The 15,682-nt window shown below is 40.8% G+C and overlaps 1 protein-coding gene across 1 annotated transcript in view; it reads left to right on the top strand.

The window, feature by feature from the left end:
* MYLK (myosin light chain kinase) overlaps positions 1 to 15,682 on the top strand; it is a 230,189-nt gene that overhangs the window by 18,470 nt on the left and 196,037 nt on the right. The window contains exon 2 of the mRNA XM_081138328.1: positions 12,598 to 12,651. The gene's annotated coding sequence lies outside the window, so the exon portion shown is untranslated. The remainder of the gene's footprint in view (positions 1 to 12,597; positions 12,652 to 15,682) is intronic.

Raw genomic sequence — 15,682 nt, forward strand, 5'->3', positions numbered from 1 at the left:
GTTCCACTCTGCATTTTTCTGCCTATTATACCATCTTCAGGACCAATGCCAATACCACAGGATCTGGGCACTATCACAAGTGATAAAAATAAGCTTGACAAGCAGACAAATCCCCAGAGCTTCAGCAGCAGCAGCAGCAACAACAGCAGCAGGAAAACTATCAAACTTCAGGGCACTAACTGAGAAGGGCCCAGAATCTAATACCAGGAGGGACCCAAAAGTTCTTGGTGCCTCTGCATTCTGCCTGTAGCTGAGAGTTGTTGGGCCATAGGCCCCAGAGGCACAAATGGGAGAATTGTGGTGAAAGGGAAAAATTAATACATACAGGCCTGGTGACACCTCTAACATAGGCTGTTTTATATTGGAGTTGCCTCAGTTTGAAAACCTAGGGCCATAGCCCATAACACACAATTTCTTTACACCAAAAAATAGGTGTCCTCAGATTGCAAAGCAGAAGCAGTGAAGGCTATGGAGTCATATCCAAATTCAAGCTCCAGCACTGAACTTCTCTAAACCTGTTTCCTTTATTGAAAAATGAGGATAACAATGCCTATTTTGGATGACTAGCTGTTGTGAAGATTAAATGTGTATATAAAATGTATTGTCTTGCATATCAACGGCCTCCATTAGAAAGGAGCTGTTATAGTCATCAATAGGTGATTGATAAATATTTGAATGGGCAGTATAGCTAAATGGAAGACTGGTTCTGTTAGGATAGGCTTGGCAAAAGCAAAAACAAAAATAAGCACATATATAATGTAATCTCCTGGTGGTTAGTGCTGAGATGGTTGTGCCTTTTCTTGTGCCACCTGGTGCTGAGACCAGTTCTGGGAAGATCCCAGTGGATACACAGATATGTCACCCCAACATAAATGAATCAGGAGGCTTCGCTAGAATTAAATGACAAAGTTTTATTCGAGGGTCTTAAACGAGTGAACTGCAACTCTGGGAACACTACCAGGCAATACCCAGACTGTTTCAAAGAAAAACAAAAGGTGAGAGTTTCTATGGTGAAAAGCACATCCTTGAGAAGAATCAGTCCTGCATTCTTAGCTTCTGGATTAGTCCACGATGGTGATCTTCCAGCTGTTCAGAGGTTTGGACACATGCACATTCTTTCCTAAGTTCTTCAAAGGGTTACCTATAGGTATTGACACAAACGGAAAAATTCCCAAGTTCAAGTTCCCAGGCTACTTACAGTAAAATAAGATTGTTTTCCTCACGTTGCAGTGTATTCTGATTTTTGTTAGTGCCTTCATTTTGTTTCTTACTCTTTTCTCAGGTGACAGAGTTGTAGTGCCATGTCACAGGGAAAGAGAAATTGAATTGCTCCAACTGAAAGCTAACTTTCTTCCTATGTGTTTGTTCACAGGCAAGGAAGAGTCCTTTTCCCTGTCAAAGGGAAGCAAAGCTAATGCAGTGTTGTGGTTTTGCATTTATTGGCTCCAGGCTAGATTATACCCCTTTATTTGTCCAGTAACTGTATAAGGACATCATGAACACTGGAGACTCAGGTGCTCATGCCCCAATGTACCAAGTTCTGTTTTGAAATGGATGGGCTTGTAGTTTTGAGATATGCCACATCAAAATGTTTACTGTTTCCTTCTTCCATCGAATTCTTTCTAACTGAAGGTTTTAGCTTTGAATGAATGGGAAAGATTGTGTTAGTCTTAAGTTCTCGCCATAATCCTCTGTTCTAATTGATCAGCAAACAGCTTAAATGTAAAGGACGAGTTCCCAAATCTCCAGGGGGGGGGGGTGGCAGAGGACAGTGGGCCTATTTGCCTTCATCACCCGATTGCCTTTTGGACACAGAGGCTTTAATGAGGCGATGATGTTTCTCTGGTTCCAGAGAGAAATATTGGCATTCGCAAACGAATCCCTTCTTTTTTTTAAGTTTTGGGGGAGCATGCAACTTTTCCAAGGAGGACCAGATTGTTAATTTACATGTTGTTTACATTTTCAAAACTACCTCTGCTCCAAATTCATCTCTGATGGACAAAAAGAAAGAGAAAACAAAATATGGACATAAGCAGCCAGACATGAAGTAACCGTCTCTGTGGATCATAAAAGAAGAGAACTGCAAAAGGTGACCAGGGACCAAAGCTTGCTGTTCTCTGCTTGGAAGGAGGCAGTGGCTGCAGAGAGTTTGGCTCCTGTAAAATAAAGGGACCAAAATGCTCTGCACAGGTTGAGAAACCAGAGGAAGGCTTGAAGCCAGGGGCTGAAGGAGAGCTCACCAAGTCATGGAAGAAGCCTGGGTGCAAGAGGGAAGGAGGACCGTCAGCCTGCTGACTGTGACAGAAGTGGCGAGAGGAGGAAAGCCAGGACAAGCACAAGGCCTTGCTCCCAGGAACAGAGCCCAGCCGCCTGATGGCTCCGGGACTGCGGCTCCGTGGGGCTGTAACACCCAACCTGCTTCTGCGCTGGAGGCCTGGAGGGTCAAAAAAAAAAGAAAAGAAAAGAAAAGAAAAGAAAAGAAAAGAAAAGAAAAGAAAAGAAAAGAAGGAAGGAGGGACAAAATAAGAAAAGGAGAAGAACAGACTCAAAAGGAGCTTGCAAATCTAAAATTGTAAGTAAATTGTAAAATACAGCTAAGCATCAACTGTAAAAAGAAGAAATGACCCCAGTGAAGTTTATTTTGTACAATAGTCTAAAAAAAACTTTATAATAAGTAGGTGGTAGATGTGCCCCTGCCCTAAAAAAATAAAAAGAAGGCAAGGCATAACTTTCATTTAAAAAATAAAGAATTGTAAGAAATACATAAAATAAAATTACGTATGTAGAGAGAGAAAATTAAAGTGTAGAAATTAAAAACGTAGCCATTGAATTGAAGGTACTAGACAGGCTAGACACCTAGATACCACTAAAGCACACGTTAACACATTGGACAGGGGTGCAGAGGAATTTATCCTGTCTGTAGCACAGAAATAAAAAGATGTAAAAAAATAGAAAAGAACAGTTTAGAAATATGAGAGGCACATTGACAGGCTTCAGCATTCTTTAATGAAAGTTACAGGGAGAGCAGAGGGGATGAAAGGGAAGCAATAGTTAAATAAATGGCACACACTTTTCCAGAGTTGAATAACAATGTGAGTTCTTCGATCAGAAGTGCATTAGGATACAATGAAGGCTAAGTAAAAGGTAACCCACAGTTAGACAGATTGTAGTGAGATTGCAGCGTATCAGTGGGGGAAACAAAGACCAATGTGTGAGTCTGCTTGGGCTGTCATAACAAAATACTGTTGACTGAGTGGCTTAAACAAGAGACACTTATTTCTCACAGTTTTGGGGGCTGGGAAGTTCCAGATAGCTCTCTCCTGGCTTGCACGGGGCTGCCTTCTCACAGTGTCCTCACAGGGTGGGGAGACAGAGTGCAAGCTCTTTCCTGTCTCTTCTTAAAAGAACACTGATCCCTTCTGATCAAGGCCCCACTCATAACTTCATTTAGCCCCAGTTACCTCTATAAAGTTCTAAACTCCAAACACAGTCGCATTGGGGGTTGAGGCTCCAATGTATGAATGGGGGGGGGGTAGACACAAACATTCTGTCCGTAACAACCAACTAAAAATCAAAGTTAAAAATATGTATAAATGAATGATAGACTGATAGATGGTTTAGCAGCCCGGAGGGGTAAGAAGACATAGGAGTAACAACTTCTAAGCGTTGAGCCTAGACTACTATACCTAGAAAACTATCCTGTGCAAATGAGGGCAGAACAAACACCAACAGTATAAATTCACAGACTCTCACTAAAACAACTTTTAAAAAATATACTTTAGAAATAAAAAATTAAACTGAGAAAAAGTGCACAATATAAGAAACAACAGTGAACACAGTAATTGGTAAAATATACAGGGTGTCCCCCAAAATGTATATATACTTTAACAGCTGATAGCTCAATTTTGAAATTGTAATCTATTTTAATAAACACTGCCTTTATAATTATTCAATGTGTGTGTATACATTTTTTGGGACACCCTACATTTATATTTACATTCATTTTATTGTTAACTATGCAAAAAATGTTAAGTGTGTGGTTTAAAAAACATGATTAAAATGAAAACAAGGCAATGATAACAAGATGAGGCAGGCTCTTTACAGAGAAAAATATTAAGGGTCAGGAAGATGATAATTGATTTTGTAAGAAAAAAATTATAATTTTATCAGTTGAATTTTGCTGCATAACCACTGCAAACCTTAATGTCATGTAACAAACATTATCTTATTTAGCTCTCAAATCTTTGGGTTGGCTGTGCAGTTTTTAAAATCTGGGCCAGCTCAGCTGATCTTGACTGGGCTGTGACTGGCTGGTGGCTAACTAGACGATCTAGGATAGTTTCACTTATGTGTGTCTGGAAGTTGATTGCCTGCCTGCTGGGATGCCGCAGTTCTCTTCCAAATTGTCTCTCACCTTCCAGATTGTCTGCTGGGGCTGTTCCCGTGGTAGTCCAGGTTTCCAAATGCAGCCAGAGAGCGAGCCTCGCCGTGCAAATATTTTTCAAGCTTCTGCTTGTGTTACATTTACTAATGTCCCAATGGCCAAAGTAAGTCGCATGGCCAAGCCCAGATTCACGGAGTGGAGAGATAGACTCCACCCCTTGGAAGGAGGAAAAGAGTGTGTGTGACTGTTTTTAGAATCTACCATCGCCTGCTCCTTGGCCACATATTACTCACATTTCTCCCACGTGCAAAATTTGCTGATCTTCATCTCAGGCTCTCGGTTTCATCCTGTGTACAGCATCGGGCTGGAAGCCTGTGACTGCAAGGCCAGGATGTGAACGGTGCTCCTCAGATGTAGCTCCTTGGGTAAGGCTCTTAATCAAGAGACCTGTGAATTAAAAATGACACCTGCTCCCTACACAACAGACATGCAATGGTGAGACAGGGGCAGCTTATATGAATAGACTCTCCACTTCAAAGAAGGGGAGAACAGAGATTCATAGCAGTTACAGGTCTAAAATACCCCCTGGGTAAGTGTAGCCCGGTCACCCTACTCCAGAGCAAAGAATAGCCCTTCGTTAGGGTTCAGTTCTGCGTCCTAGTGTCCTTCCAGTCCATTTTCTTCAAGGCTCTTTATTCCATTCTCTAGTTTCTTGGTCATCCCCCCCCCCCAGAAGTCTTTCCTTTATTTCCATAAGAAATGACCCACATTAACAGTCCAGTAGTTTTCTCATCTGGCCCCTGCCCACTGATAGTTGAGAGCTCAGAGACCTTTCTGCAGTTTAATCAATCTCTGTCCCTCTAGTCCAAGTTGATGGTGCTTTTGCTAGTATAGTTTTCTTTAAAACATTTCACAATTTCTATGTAACAGGTTATTGTCCACCTCATTGAACAAAAGCCACACCCACAATTGTTTTTCTCTCTAGATTTAGTCACAGTGATTTTGGATTAGGGCTCTGTCATGCCCTTAAGATTCCTTTTTGTCCAGCTAAGAAGGTATACTAGGCGCTTCCGTAAATCCTTCAGAGGTCTTAACACATGGTCACACCCTTGACTCGCCCTTTGTCTGAAAGCCTCCTTTTACTTTGAGACTCTTTTACTCAAAGATTATCAAATATGGGGAGGCTGGAAATGAGAGACAGTTTGGAAACGACACAGCAGGCCCTGGCCTTCTGCATTTTGTCTCAGTTCTGGTTGCAAACTGGACATTTCCCTCTTTAGCTCATTGTTGTCTGGACACACTTTATCATGTGCAGTTGAGAGCACCCAACTAACACTCTCCATATTCTGTCTGGAGAGCTACTTAGCTGTAACTGAAAGTTCATTGGGTTCATCTTTTTCTCTCTCTCAGGTTATTTCAGGCTTCAGTTTTACCAGTCGTTCTATCCCTACATAGCACAAGTCATTGTTCTCCAAGCCTGCCGTAGCAGTTCTCATTCCATTTTCCCAGCCTTTCCAAGCTGTTTCCTGAATGCTTTTTCTAGCCACTGTCCTAATCCCAAGCCAACACCACATATTTTAGGTTTTTGTTATGGCTAACCCCCGCTCTTGAAACTGTTGGGGGCGGCAAGAACGCCGCCAGGTGTTAGACCAGTGGGATCAGATGGGACCTGTGTTCAGCAACCTCAGTGCTTGGGTTCTGGCTAGGAAAGAATTCAGAGCCAAGACTCAAACTATAAGAGAACATTTATTTATAAAATCACAGGGGTAGAAGAAATAATTTGTAGAAGAGATGGGCTTAGGAAACAAGTTATAGAGGCAAAGGAAGAGCCCTTGGAGCTTAGAAGTGAGGAAAGTAAAGGTGATGCTCCTAGGGGGACGGGGAGGGAGAGGGGAAAGGTGTGAGTGTGCTACTGGGAGGAAGAGTGCACTTGGTCCTCTGTCCTAAGGGTTTTAAGGGTGAAATTTTATGGAAGGTCCCAGGGGAAGGTCTTAATATAATATTCATCAGCTTTCCAGTTATGTCCTTTCAGGGTCGGGGTCTCCACTGATTGGTCAGCACCACGGCAGGGGGGTCATTATTCAATGCAGCTGGTCCTGAGGTCAGTTGTGACAGTGCGTTGCTTGTCTGGTTTTGCTGCTTTCTGGGCCTGGAGCTGAAATACCACTGAGGCCTAGATGCTATCCCTAGGGAGGAAAGGTCAGGGGTCCAAACTGCATGACCAGCAACATGCTGGGGAGGAAAGTCACCCTGGGGATGAGGTCCCACTCTGCAGTTGTCATTTGCTAGGCACCCAGGACTTTTCACCCTGGTGACCTTCCATACCTGGCCCATAGTCCTTGCTCTGCTCATGTCTGTTAACTGCCTACCACAAAACCAATACCTCTATTAGTTAGCTTTTCTGCATAAAAAGCACCCCAAATTTAGAGACTTAAACCAGAGCTGTTTTTATTTATATTACAATTCTTTGGGTTGGCCAAGTGGTCTTTCTGGTCTGGGCCAGCACAGTTGATCTCTTAGTAGAATCAATAAAGCTATTCTTTGAGCAAAATTTATGGCCTTAAATGTGTTAATTAAAAATTTAAAATATGTTGAGTATTGTGTTATGTTAAATTGTATTTGGCTATGTATAAAAGAGAATCTAAAAGACCATGGCTTAAAGGAGCTAGAGGTTTAACATCTGTCACATAATCAGAATTTTAGAGGGAGACAGTCCAGGCCAGATGTGGAGACTCCATTATGCCATCAAGATCCCAGACTCTTCATGCTGGTTAGCTTTGCTCAGTGGTTAGAGCATCGGCCTGAGGACTGCAGGGTCCTAGGTTCGATTCCGGCCGAGGGCACATACCTCGCTTGTAGGCACGAGCCCTGGCTGTGCGTCCCATTCGGGATGTTTCTCTCTCACATCGATGCTTCTCTCTCTCTCTTTCTCTCTCTCCCCCATTCTCTCTGAAAAGCAATGGAAAAAAATATCCTCAGGTGAGGATTTAAAAAGAAAAGATCCAAGGCTCTTCTAATTTTCCTTTTATCTACACTTAGCTTTCAAATGCGTGCTTGCAGCTTCCTCGCTGCAAGGTGACTCCTTTACCTCTAGCTTCGTATCCATAGTCCAAGCACGATGGAGGAAAGGACAGATTGTGAAAGAGGCATGTTCCAGCCGAGTCTGCTATTTTATGTAGAGCTTTCCTGGAAGCCCTACCCAGTAACTTCCACTTATGTCATTGGTAAGACATGAATCACATGGTGGTTCCTAGCTGCAAGACAGCCTAGGAAGTATAGTTTGTTACTTAGCTTGGCACATTGCCTTCCCAGATCAAATAGGGGCTACATTAGTAAGGAACAAAGGAGAGGAAACATTGTGTTGACAACTGCTGTTGTCTATATGTGTCCATGTCAAGAAGTTAGAAATAGAACAAAGTAAGCCTTTAGAAAAGTAGAAGGAAGGAAACAAAAATAGGGAGACAAATGAAATGAAATAGAAAACAATTTGGAAGATTAAAAAAGTATAATAAAATAAATTCCTAGTAAGACTTTTTTTCTCAAAAAGCCATAAATAATATTTTTAAAGAAAGGGAAATACAGCTAAATGTATGAAATAGATAATAAAAATCGTAAGACTGTACTCTGAAAAAGGTTATGCCAAAATTTGGATTGGGAAAAGGCATGGAGTTTTCTAGGCAAATATAATTTGCCATAACTACTTCAAAATAAACAGAAAACTTCAATAAAACAACAATCATTTAAGAAATTAAACTGATAACCAAAAGACTTTCTCTCAAAGAAAGTACCAGGCTTAGGTGATTTACACCTGTACTTTGTTCAACTTCTAAGAATTAGATAATATTGTACAAACTATTTAATGGAATAGAAAATGAGGAAAAGCTATCTACTTTTACAGTGATAATATAGTCTAAATGCTCCAAGCAGATGAGCAAAATACAAGAAATTAAAATTATAGACCAGTCTCATTTATAAACATAGATGCTTATGAGATGTTTGCAAATCTATTTGAAATATTTGCATTCTGACTAAGTAGAGTTTATGCAAGGAATTAAGATGATCCAATATCATAAAATATATTAATGTAACAAACCATATTAACAGATTAATAATACCTATAGTCTATAAGATACAGAAAAGGCATTTGTCAGAATTTAGTACTCATTCATGATTAAAACAAACTTCTCAGGAAACTAAGAACAAAAGGGAATTTCCTTAATTTGATAAAGGGCATCTATCAAAATATTACAGCAGAAACTATTCTTAACACTAAGATTTTAGGCTCCCTTTCAGTCAGTACAGTCATAAGAAAGATAAAGATGTCCTCTCTCATCTTTTATATTCAGCATTGAACAGGAGGTTCTAGGTGATGCAAAAAGACAAAAAAAAAAAAAAAGGGTGTGAATATTGGAAAGAAAGACGAAGCTGTCCTTATTTGCATGCAATTTGATTTTCTTGGAGTTTTTAAGTGGAGACTATAAAGAGCTTGCAAATTTCCCTAGATACTAAATCAATATATCAAAATCCCATTCACCAATAATAACTAATTAGAAAAATTAATAGATAAAGGATCCCATTTTCAGTATCAAGATACCTAGAAGTTCTCCTCACTAAAACATATACAAGAATACTGGAGAAAATTATAATTATTGAAAGAAAAAACAAACAAACAAATAAATGGAGCAAAAGGCTATGTTCATGACCTGGAAGACTCATTATGAAGATGCCAGTTCTCCCCATTTACTTATAAAATAATAGACTTACAAGTGCGGCTGAGGATGTGGAGCAGCAGAGTCATTTACCACCGAGAGAAGTGTAGATCAGCACAACAGCTTTAGGAAACAATTTGGTTACACCTTTTTTTTTAAATTATGTTTTTTGTTTTTTTTTAATATGTCTTTATTGATTTCAGAGAGAGGAAGGGAGAGGGGGAAAGAGAGAGAGAAACATCAATGATGAGAGGGTCATTGATTGGCTGCAGCCCGCAACCCGGGCCTGTGCCCTGACCGGGAATCGAACCCCGATCGCCTGGATCCTAGGTCGATGCTCAGGCGGCTGGGCTGGTTACACCTTTTAACCCAAAATTCCATTCCTAGATGGAGAGCCTTTCTTGTGTACCTCAGCAGACTTGCATTAAAATGTTTATTGCAGCAAAAAATAAGAAACAGCCTAAATGTCCATCAGCAGGAGAATGGATAATAGTGCTGTGCTCATAGAAAGAAACACTATACATATTATGAATAGCATTAAAATAGAACATTATTCTCAACAGATAAATCTCAAAAACAATGTTGAATGAAAGAAGCAAATTATGGAAGGATATGAAAAAAAAAGTATTTATATAAATTTAAAGCTTGGGAAACAATACTACAGGGTGGGGCAAACATAGGTTTACAGTTGTGAGTACATGAGACAGAGTTTATTTTTGTGTTATCATTTATTAATTTTATTAATTGTATTATTTTCCATAAGAACAACTGTAAACCTGTGTTTGCCCACCCTGTATATAGCATTTATGCTTAAATTGTCCTTTTAGGAGACCACGCAGACATGCTCAGGCATGGTAAACCGTGAGATTATGATGGTGGTTATCTCTAGGGGGGAAGGAAAGGACATAACAATGGGAAGAGAGGCGTCACAAAGAGCCTCCGGTGTGTCTGATATTCTTTTAAACAAAGGTCTGTTTGTCTCTAGTTTAGAAATCTTTCACCATTAAAAGATGTTTTATCCTAAATGTAATGAGGTGTCCTGGCTTGGATCCTGGAACATGAAAAGGACATTAGTGGAAAAACTGGTGAAATCCAAATAAAATCTGGAATTTAGTAAATAGTAATCTGCCGATGTTGGTTTCTTAGTTTTGACAAATGTGCCATGGTAATGTAAGATGCTGACATTAGGGGAAATTGGATAAAGGAACTCTGTGTATCATCTTAGCAACTTTTCTAAAAATCTAAAGTTATTTCCAAAATAGCCATTTATTTTAAAAAGTGAGGGGTAAGCCCCGGCCAGGTGGCTCAGTTGGTTGGAGCACCATCCTGTGCACTGGAAAGGTGGGTTCTGTTCCTGGTCAGGGCACATACCTAGGTTGCTAGTTCAATCCCAGTCAGGCTCATAAGGGAGGCAGCTGATCGATGTTTCTCTCTCTCTCTCTCTCTCTCTCTCTCTCTCTCTCTCCCTCTCCCTCTCCCTCTCCCTCTCCCCCTCCCTCTCCCTCTCCCTCTCCCTCCTTCCCTCTCTCCTTCCCTCCCTTTCTCTCTCTTTCAAATCAATAAACATATCCTCGGTTGAAGGTTTAAAAAAATGGGGGGTTGGATTTTATATTTTAAAATGCCCCTCTTAGCTCTCCCCCATCTCCACCCTCCCCACTGTCTACCCTGACCTCTGTCCTTGTGTGGATTCACTTCTGACAGGTCCTTGTGGTCAGTCCTGTTTGGATTTACTGCTTCTGGTCTGGTTATGTCCTGCACATCTATCTGCCCTGCTTCAGAACACTCTTAGAGGGCAAGATTAGTGTCTGCAGAATCTGATTTATTCTAATTTCAGGGGTTGTTTGGTACTCAAAGATCTTAGAGTGGGAAGGGACCCTAACAGAGCATCCTGCCCAACCCCTTTCCACAGGGAGGTAAGGCAGGGAAGTTATTTCAAAAGAAACACCTGGTGGCCAGAGAGGCTTCGGGACTCAGTGAACAATGAAGACTGGAACCCAGAAGTTTTACCTCCTTGGATGATCTTTTTTCTCACCTCATTGTCTCTAATAATAAAGACAAGTGAGATTGAATAGCCTCACTTGTTTGTTTTGAAAACCAGAGAGTTATATATTACCCAGAAATGGTTTAGGTGACAGAAACACTGTAACTGTAGAGGTCAAGGTGAGGTTGGTCCATCTTTTTGTCTCTTTGTTATGAATCTTCTTAGGATTAGAGACTGCCTACCACCCGAGCAGAGTGAGCTGGGGTGGGGAGGGAACCAGAGCTGTAGAATGCATCTTGGCTCTCAATCCTTATCCTAACCCTCTGGATAGATGTAATTGCTCCCATCTTACAGATGAGGTAACAGGCTTAGAAAGATTAAATGACTTCCCCAAGGCCATAAAACTAATAAGCATAAAGGTGAAATGGGTGTTTTTGGTCATTTATAACGAGCCTCTTTCAGCCACATCCGAGTTTATAAGAATCAGGTGAACTTTGGAAAGTCCCTAGATAGCCACAGGATGAGGGCTGGCTACCAGGGGAACCAACCAGGTTATTAGAGGGTTGGAACTTTCAGTATCACCTCTTTACCTCTTGGGAGGGGACAGGAGCTAGGGACTGACTTACTGACTAATGGCCAGTGATGTAATCGGTAATGCCTATGTAATGAAGCCTCCACAAACACCCAAAAGGACAGTGTTTGGAGAGCTTCTGGGCTGGTAAGCAAGAATGTATCCATGTGCCGGGAGGGTGGTGCACTCTGGGCTTCTGTGGTTGAGATATTTCCGGACTTCATCCTGTGTATCGCTTCATTTGATGTTCATTTGTGTTCTTTAGTGTCCGATGTAATAAACTATTAATCTAACAAATGATTAAACCCAAGGAGGGGGTTGTGGGAACCTCTGATTTATAGCTGGTTAGTCAGAAACACAAATGACAACCTGAACTTCTGATTGGCGTCTGAAGTTGGGCAGTCATGTGGGATCTGACACTGACTCCAAGTGGATAGTATCAGAATTGAGTTGAATTGCAGAACACCTAGCTGGGGTCTGAGAATTACTTGGTGTGAGGAAAGCCTACACACATTTGATGACCAGAGTAGTGTTGTCATAGAGAAAAACAATGGAGAGTTTCCCTTTATACCTATGTTGCAGGAAGCCAGGGCTGACTCTAAGAACTCAGGATGAAGGAAGACCCTTCTGAAGGCAGGGAGGAGAAATTCCCCAGAGCTGACTGCTGCTCTCGGAACAGCTGGGGCTGGGAAAGATGCAGAGCATGGGCCAAGACAGAACAGCCTGGAACAGGCTGAGAAGAGCTTTCGGGGTGGGGGGTGGGGCATCAGGCCTGCCAGGGCTATGAGCCTCTGTGGATTCTTCCCTCTGGAAAAGAAAAAGCCACGTAGGTTGACTCCCCTTTCCTCCCACCCCTCGTTCCTCTGTCCCAACCCTGCTGTAGGGCCCGTGCTAACTAGCCTTCCTGTGGATGCCTCCTTAAAACCAAGGTTCTCACTTTGTCTCTGTTTAGGTGGTGTGGAAGAGGCTTGTGTAACTGAAGAGGACTCCTCAAGGCTTAATTGAGGTGATACGGGTAAAAGTAAACTGTAAATCACTATATGAATGTGATTGTTGGCTGAACAGAATGTAAACCAGGGAAGTTTGTGGGGGCAGAGGGGGAAAGTGCCTTTTGAGAGAGGTCTCCCAGGAGAATGTGAGATTAGTTGAGGTTCAATGAATTCCTTTGTTGGTAACTCAAGAAGCATATTTGAAGGGATAAGCCCCCTCACTTAGAGCAGAGCATCCTAGACTTGTCACCATAGTGACTATGATCAAACAGAGGCTTAAAAACCAGAAAACACCAGGTCGGAGGGATTCTTTTGGGACTCCAGTAGAGGACTCAGCTATTGTGTGCTAGGAGGAGAGGGGGCAGCGAATTTGAATAGTTTCCCTTCCTTCCTGTCTCTTGCTGTGGGGCTTTTGTTTGGGTTTTTCTCTCTGGATTGATGTGGCTTTTGGAAAGGGGTGACTCCCTGTAGAAGGAACCTAGTCTTCATTAAAACTTGTGTCAGAAGTTGGAGGCATGAACAATGAACTATGTAAAAAAGAAATTAAGGAAACAATTACATTTATAATAGCATCAAACAGAATATAATACTTAGGAATAAATTTAACCAAGGAGTAAAAGACATGTACACTGAAATCTGTAAGACATTGATAAAAGAAACTGAAGAAGACACAAGTAAATGGAAAGATATGGATTGGAAAAATTAATATTGTTTAAGTGTTTATACTACTTAAAGTCATCTACAGATTCAGTGCAATTTCTATCAAAATTCCAATGGCATTTTTCACAGAAATAGAAAAACAATTCTAAAATTTGTGTGGAACCAAAGAAGACCCAGAATAGCCAAAGCAATCATGAGAAAGAACAAATCTGGAGGCATCACAGCTCCTGAATTCAAACTGTATTACAAAGCTATAGTAATCAAAACAATATGGTACAGGCATAAAAACAGACAGACAGATAAATGGAACAGATTAGAGAACCCAGAAATACACCCACACATATACAATCAAGTAATCTTTGACCAGGGATCCAAGAATTCACAATGGGGGGAAGAGAGTCTCTTCAATAAATGGTGAGAAAATTGGATATCCACATGCAAAAGAATGAAATTGGACCCTTATAGCATACACAAAAGTCAAATCAAAATGGGTTAAAGATTTAAACATAAGACCTGAAATTGTAAAACTACTGGAAGAAAACAGGAAAAAGTATTCTTGATATAGGTCTTGGCAATGATTTTTTAGATATGACACCGAAAACTCAGGCAACAAAAGCAAAAATAAACAAGTGGGACTACATCCAATCAAAAAGCTTTTGCACAGCAAAGGGAACCAGCAACAAAGTGAAAAGGCAACCTACAGAATGGGAGAAAATGTTTCTAAACCATGTCTCTAATAAAGGATTAATATCTAAGATATCTAAGGAACTCATGCAACTCAATAGTTTTTAAAAAAACACACAAAAACAAACAAATAATCTGATTTAAAAATGACCCAAGGGCCCGGCTGGAGTGGCTTAATTGGTTGAGCTTTGTACTATGATGGTTCGATTCCTGGTCAGTACATACGTGGGCTTTAGTTGGATCCCCTGTTGGGGCATGGGTGGAAGGCGACTGATCGATGTTTCTCTCTTTCTCTCTCTCTCTCTCTTTCTCCCTTAAAAAAAGAAAAATGAGCAAAGGATCTGAATAAACATTTTTTCAAAGAAGACTTTTAAATGGCCAGCAGGTATTTGAAAAGGTGCCCAATATTACTAATGATCAGGGAAATGCAAATCATTGAGATATCACCTCACGCCTGTTAGAATGGCTAGTATCAAAAGATGAGATAACAAATGCTGGCCGAGGGTATGGAGGAAAGGCAATCTTGTACGCTGTTGGTGGGGATATAAATTGGTACAGCCATTATGGAAAACAGTCTGGAAGATCCTCAAGAAATTAAAACAAGAACTGCCGTATGATCTAGCAGTTCCACATCTGGGTATATATATATATATATATATATATATATATGTAAAGGAAATGGAATCAGTATCTGAAAGAGATATCTGTATTTTCATGTTTACAACAGTATTTTCATGATAGCTAAAATATGGAAACAACCTCAGTTTGGTTGATAGATGAGTGGATAAAGCAGATGTCACACACACACAGGAATATTATTCAGCCATTAGAAAGAAGGACATGATTGTTTCTTCTAATCTGTGGCTTTATTTGTCTGGCTGATTGCTTTTTCTAATCTTCATATCTTCCTGTTCCTTTGACATTCGTCTGGCCTTGTGCAGCTCTGTTTGACAATTTGGTTTCTAGACTTGGGCCTGCTTTGACCCTTAGACCACTGAGACCTGAGCTATTGAGTTGCCAGTAGAGGGGGGACGAGGGGTGTCTAGATTCTGTCACTCATCCTGGTCCCAGGTCTCTCCCTGATGAGCCATGTTCTACTCCCACCATAGTACCCCAAGACCGTACTCTAAACCCCACCAAGCCCCCTAGCTTCAGTGTTAGGTTCTACCCTGCCAAAACCAACATGACGTCTGGCCCAGAAGCACAATAGAAGCTACCAAGTCTGTACTAGACATGATCCTGCCTTAAGGCACTTGCCTAGTGATAGAGGTGACACTAGAATGTAGGCTCCTAAAAGGAGGGACATTTCTCTCTTTTGCTTTTTCATTGATGTATCTCCTGTGCTTAGAACAGTGACTGGTATTTAAGTGTTTAATAAAAATATATTAAATAAATTAATGAATGGTACAACCTCCATATACAATGTCTAAAGAGAGAAGTACAACAATAAATAGGGGAATTTCAGAGGAATGAGATGTTGGCAGAAGAACCAACAGAAAAGATGATCTTTTCTATTAATATTTACTATATGATCCTTTGGAATTTATTGAGACTTACATCATGGTCCCTTGCAGGTTAATTTTTGAAAATATTTCCTATGTGCTTGAAAAGAAAAATGCATATTTTGTAATTATGAGATGTAGGGTTCTGTATGTGTCTGTTAGATAAAGCTTTGTTGCCCATGGTAACAAACTTGGGAACTTT

Source organism: Miniopterus schreibersii, assembly GCF_964146895.1.
Source record: "Miniopterus schreibersii genome assembly, chromosome: 5".
Lineage (NCBI taxonomy): Eukaryota > Metazoa > Chordata > Mammalia > Chiroptera > Miniopteridae > Miniopterus > Miniopterus schreibersii.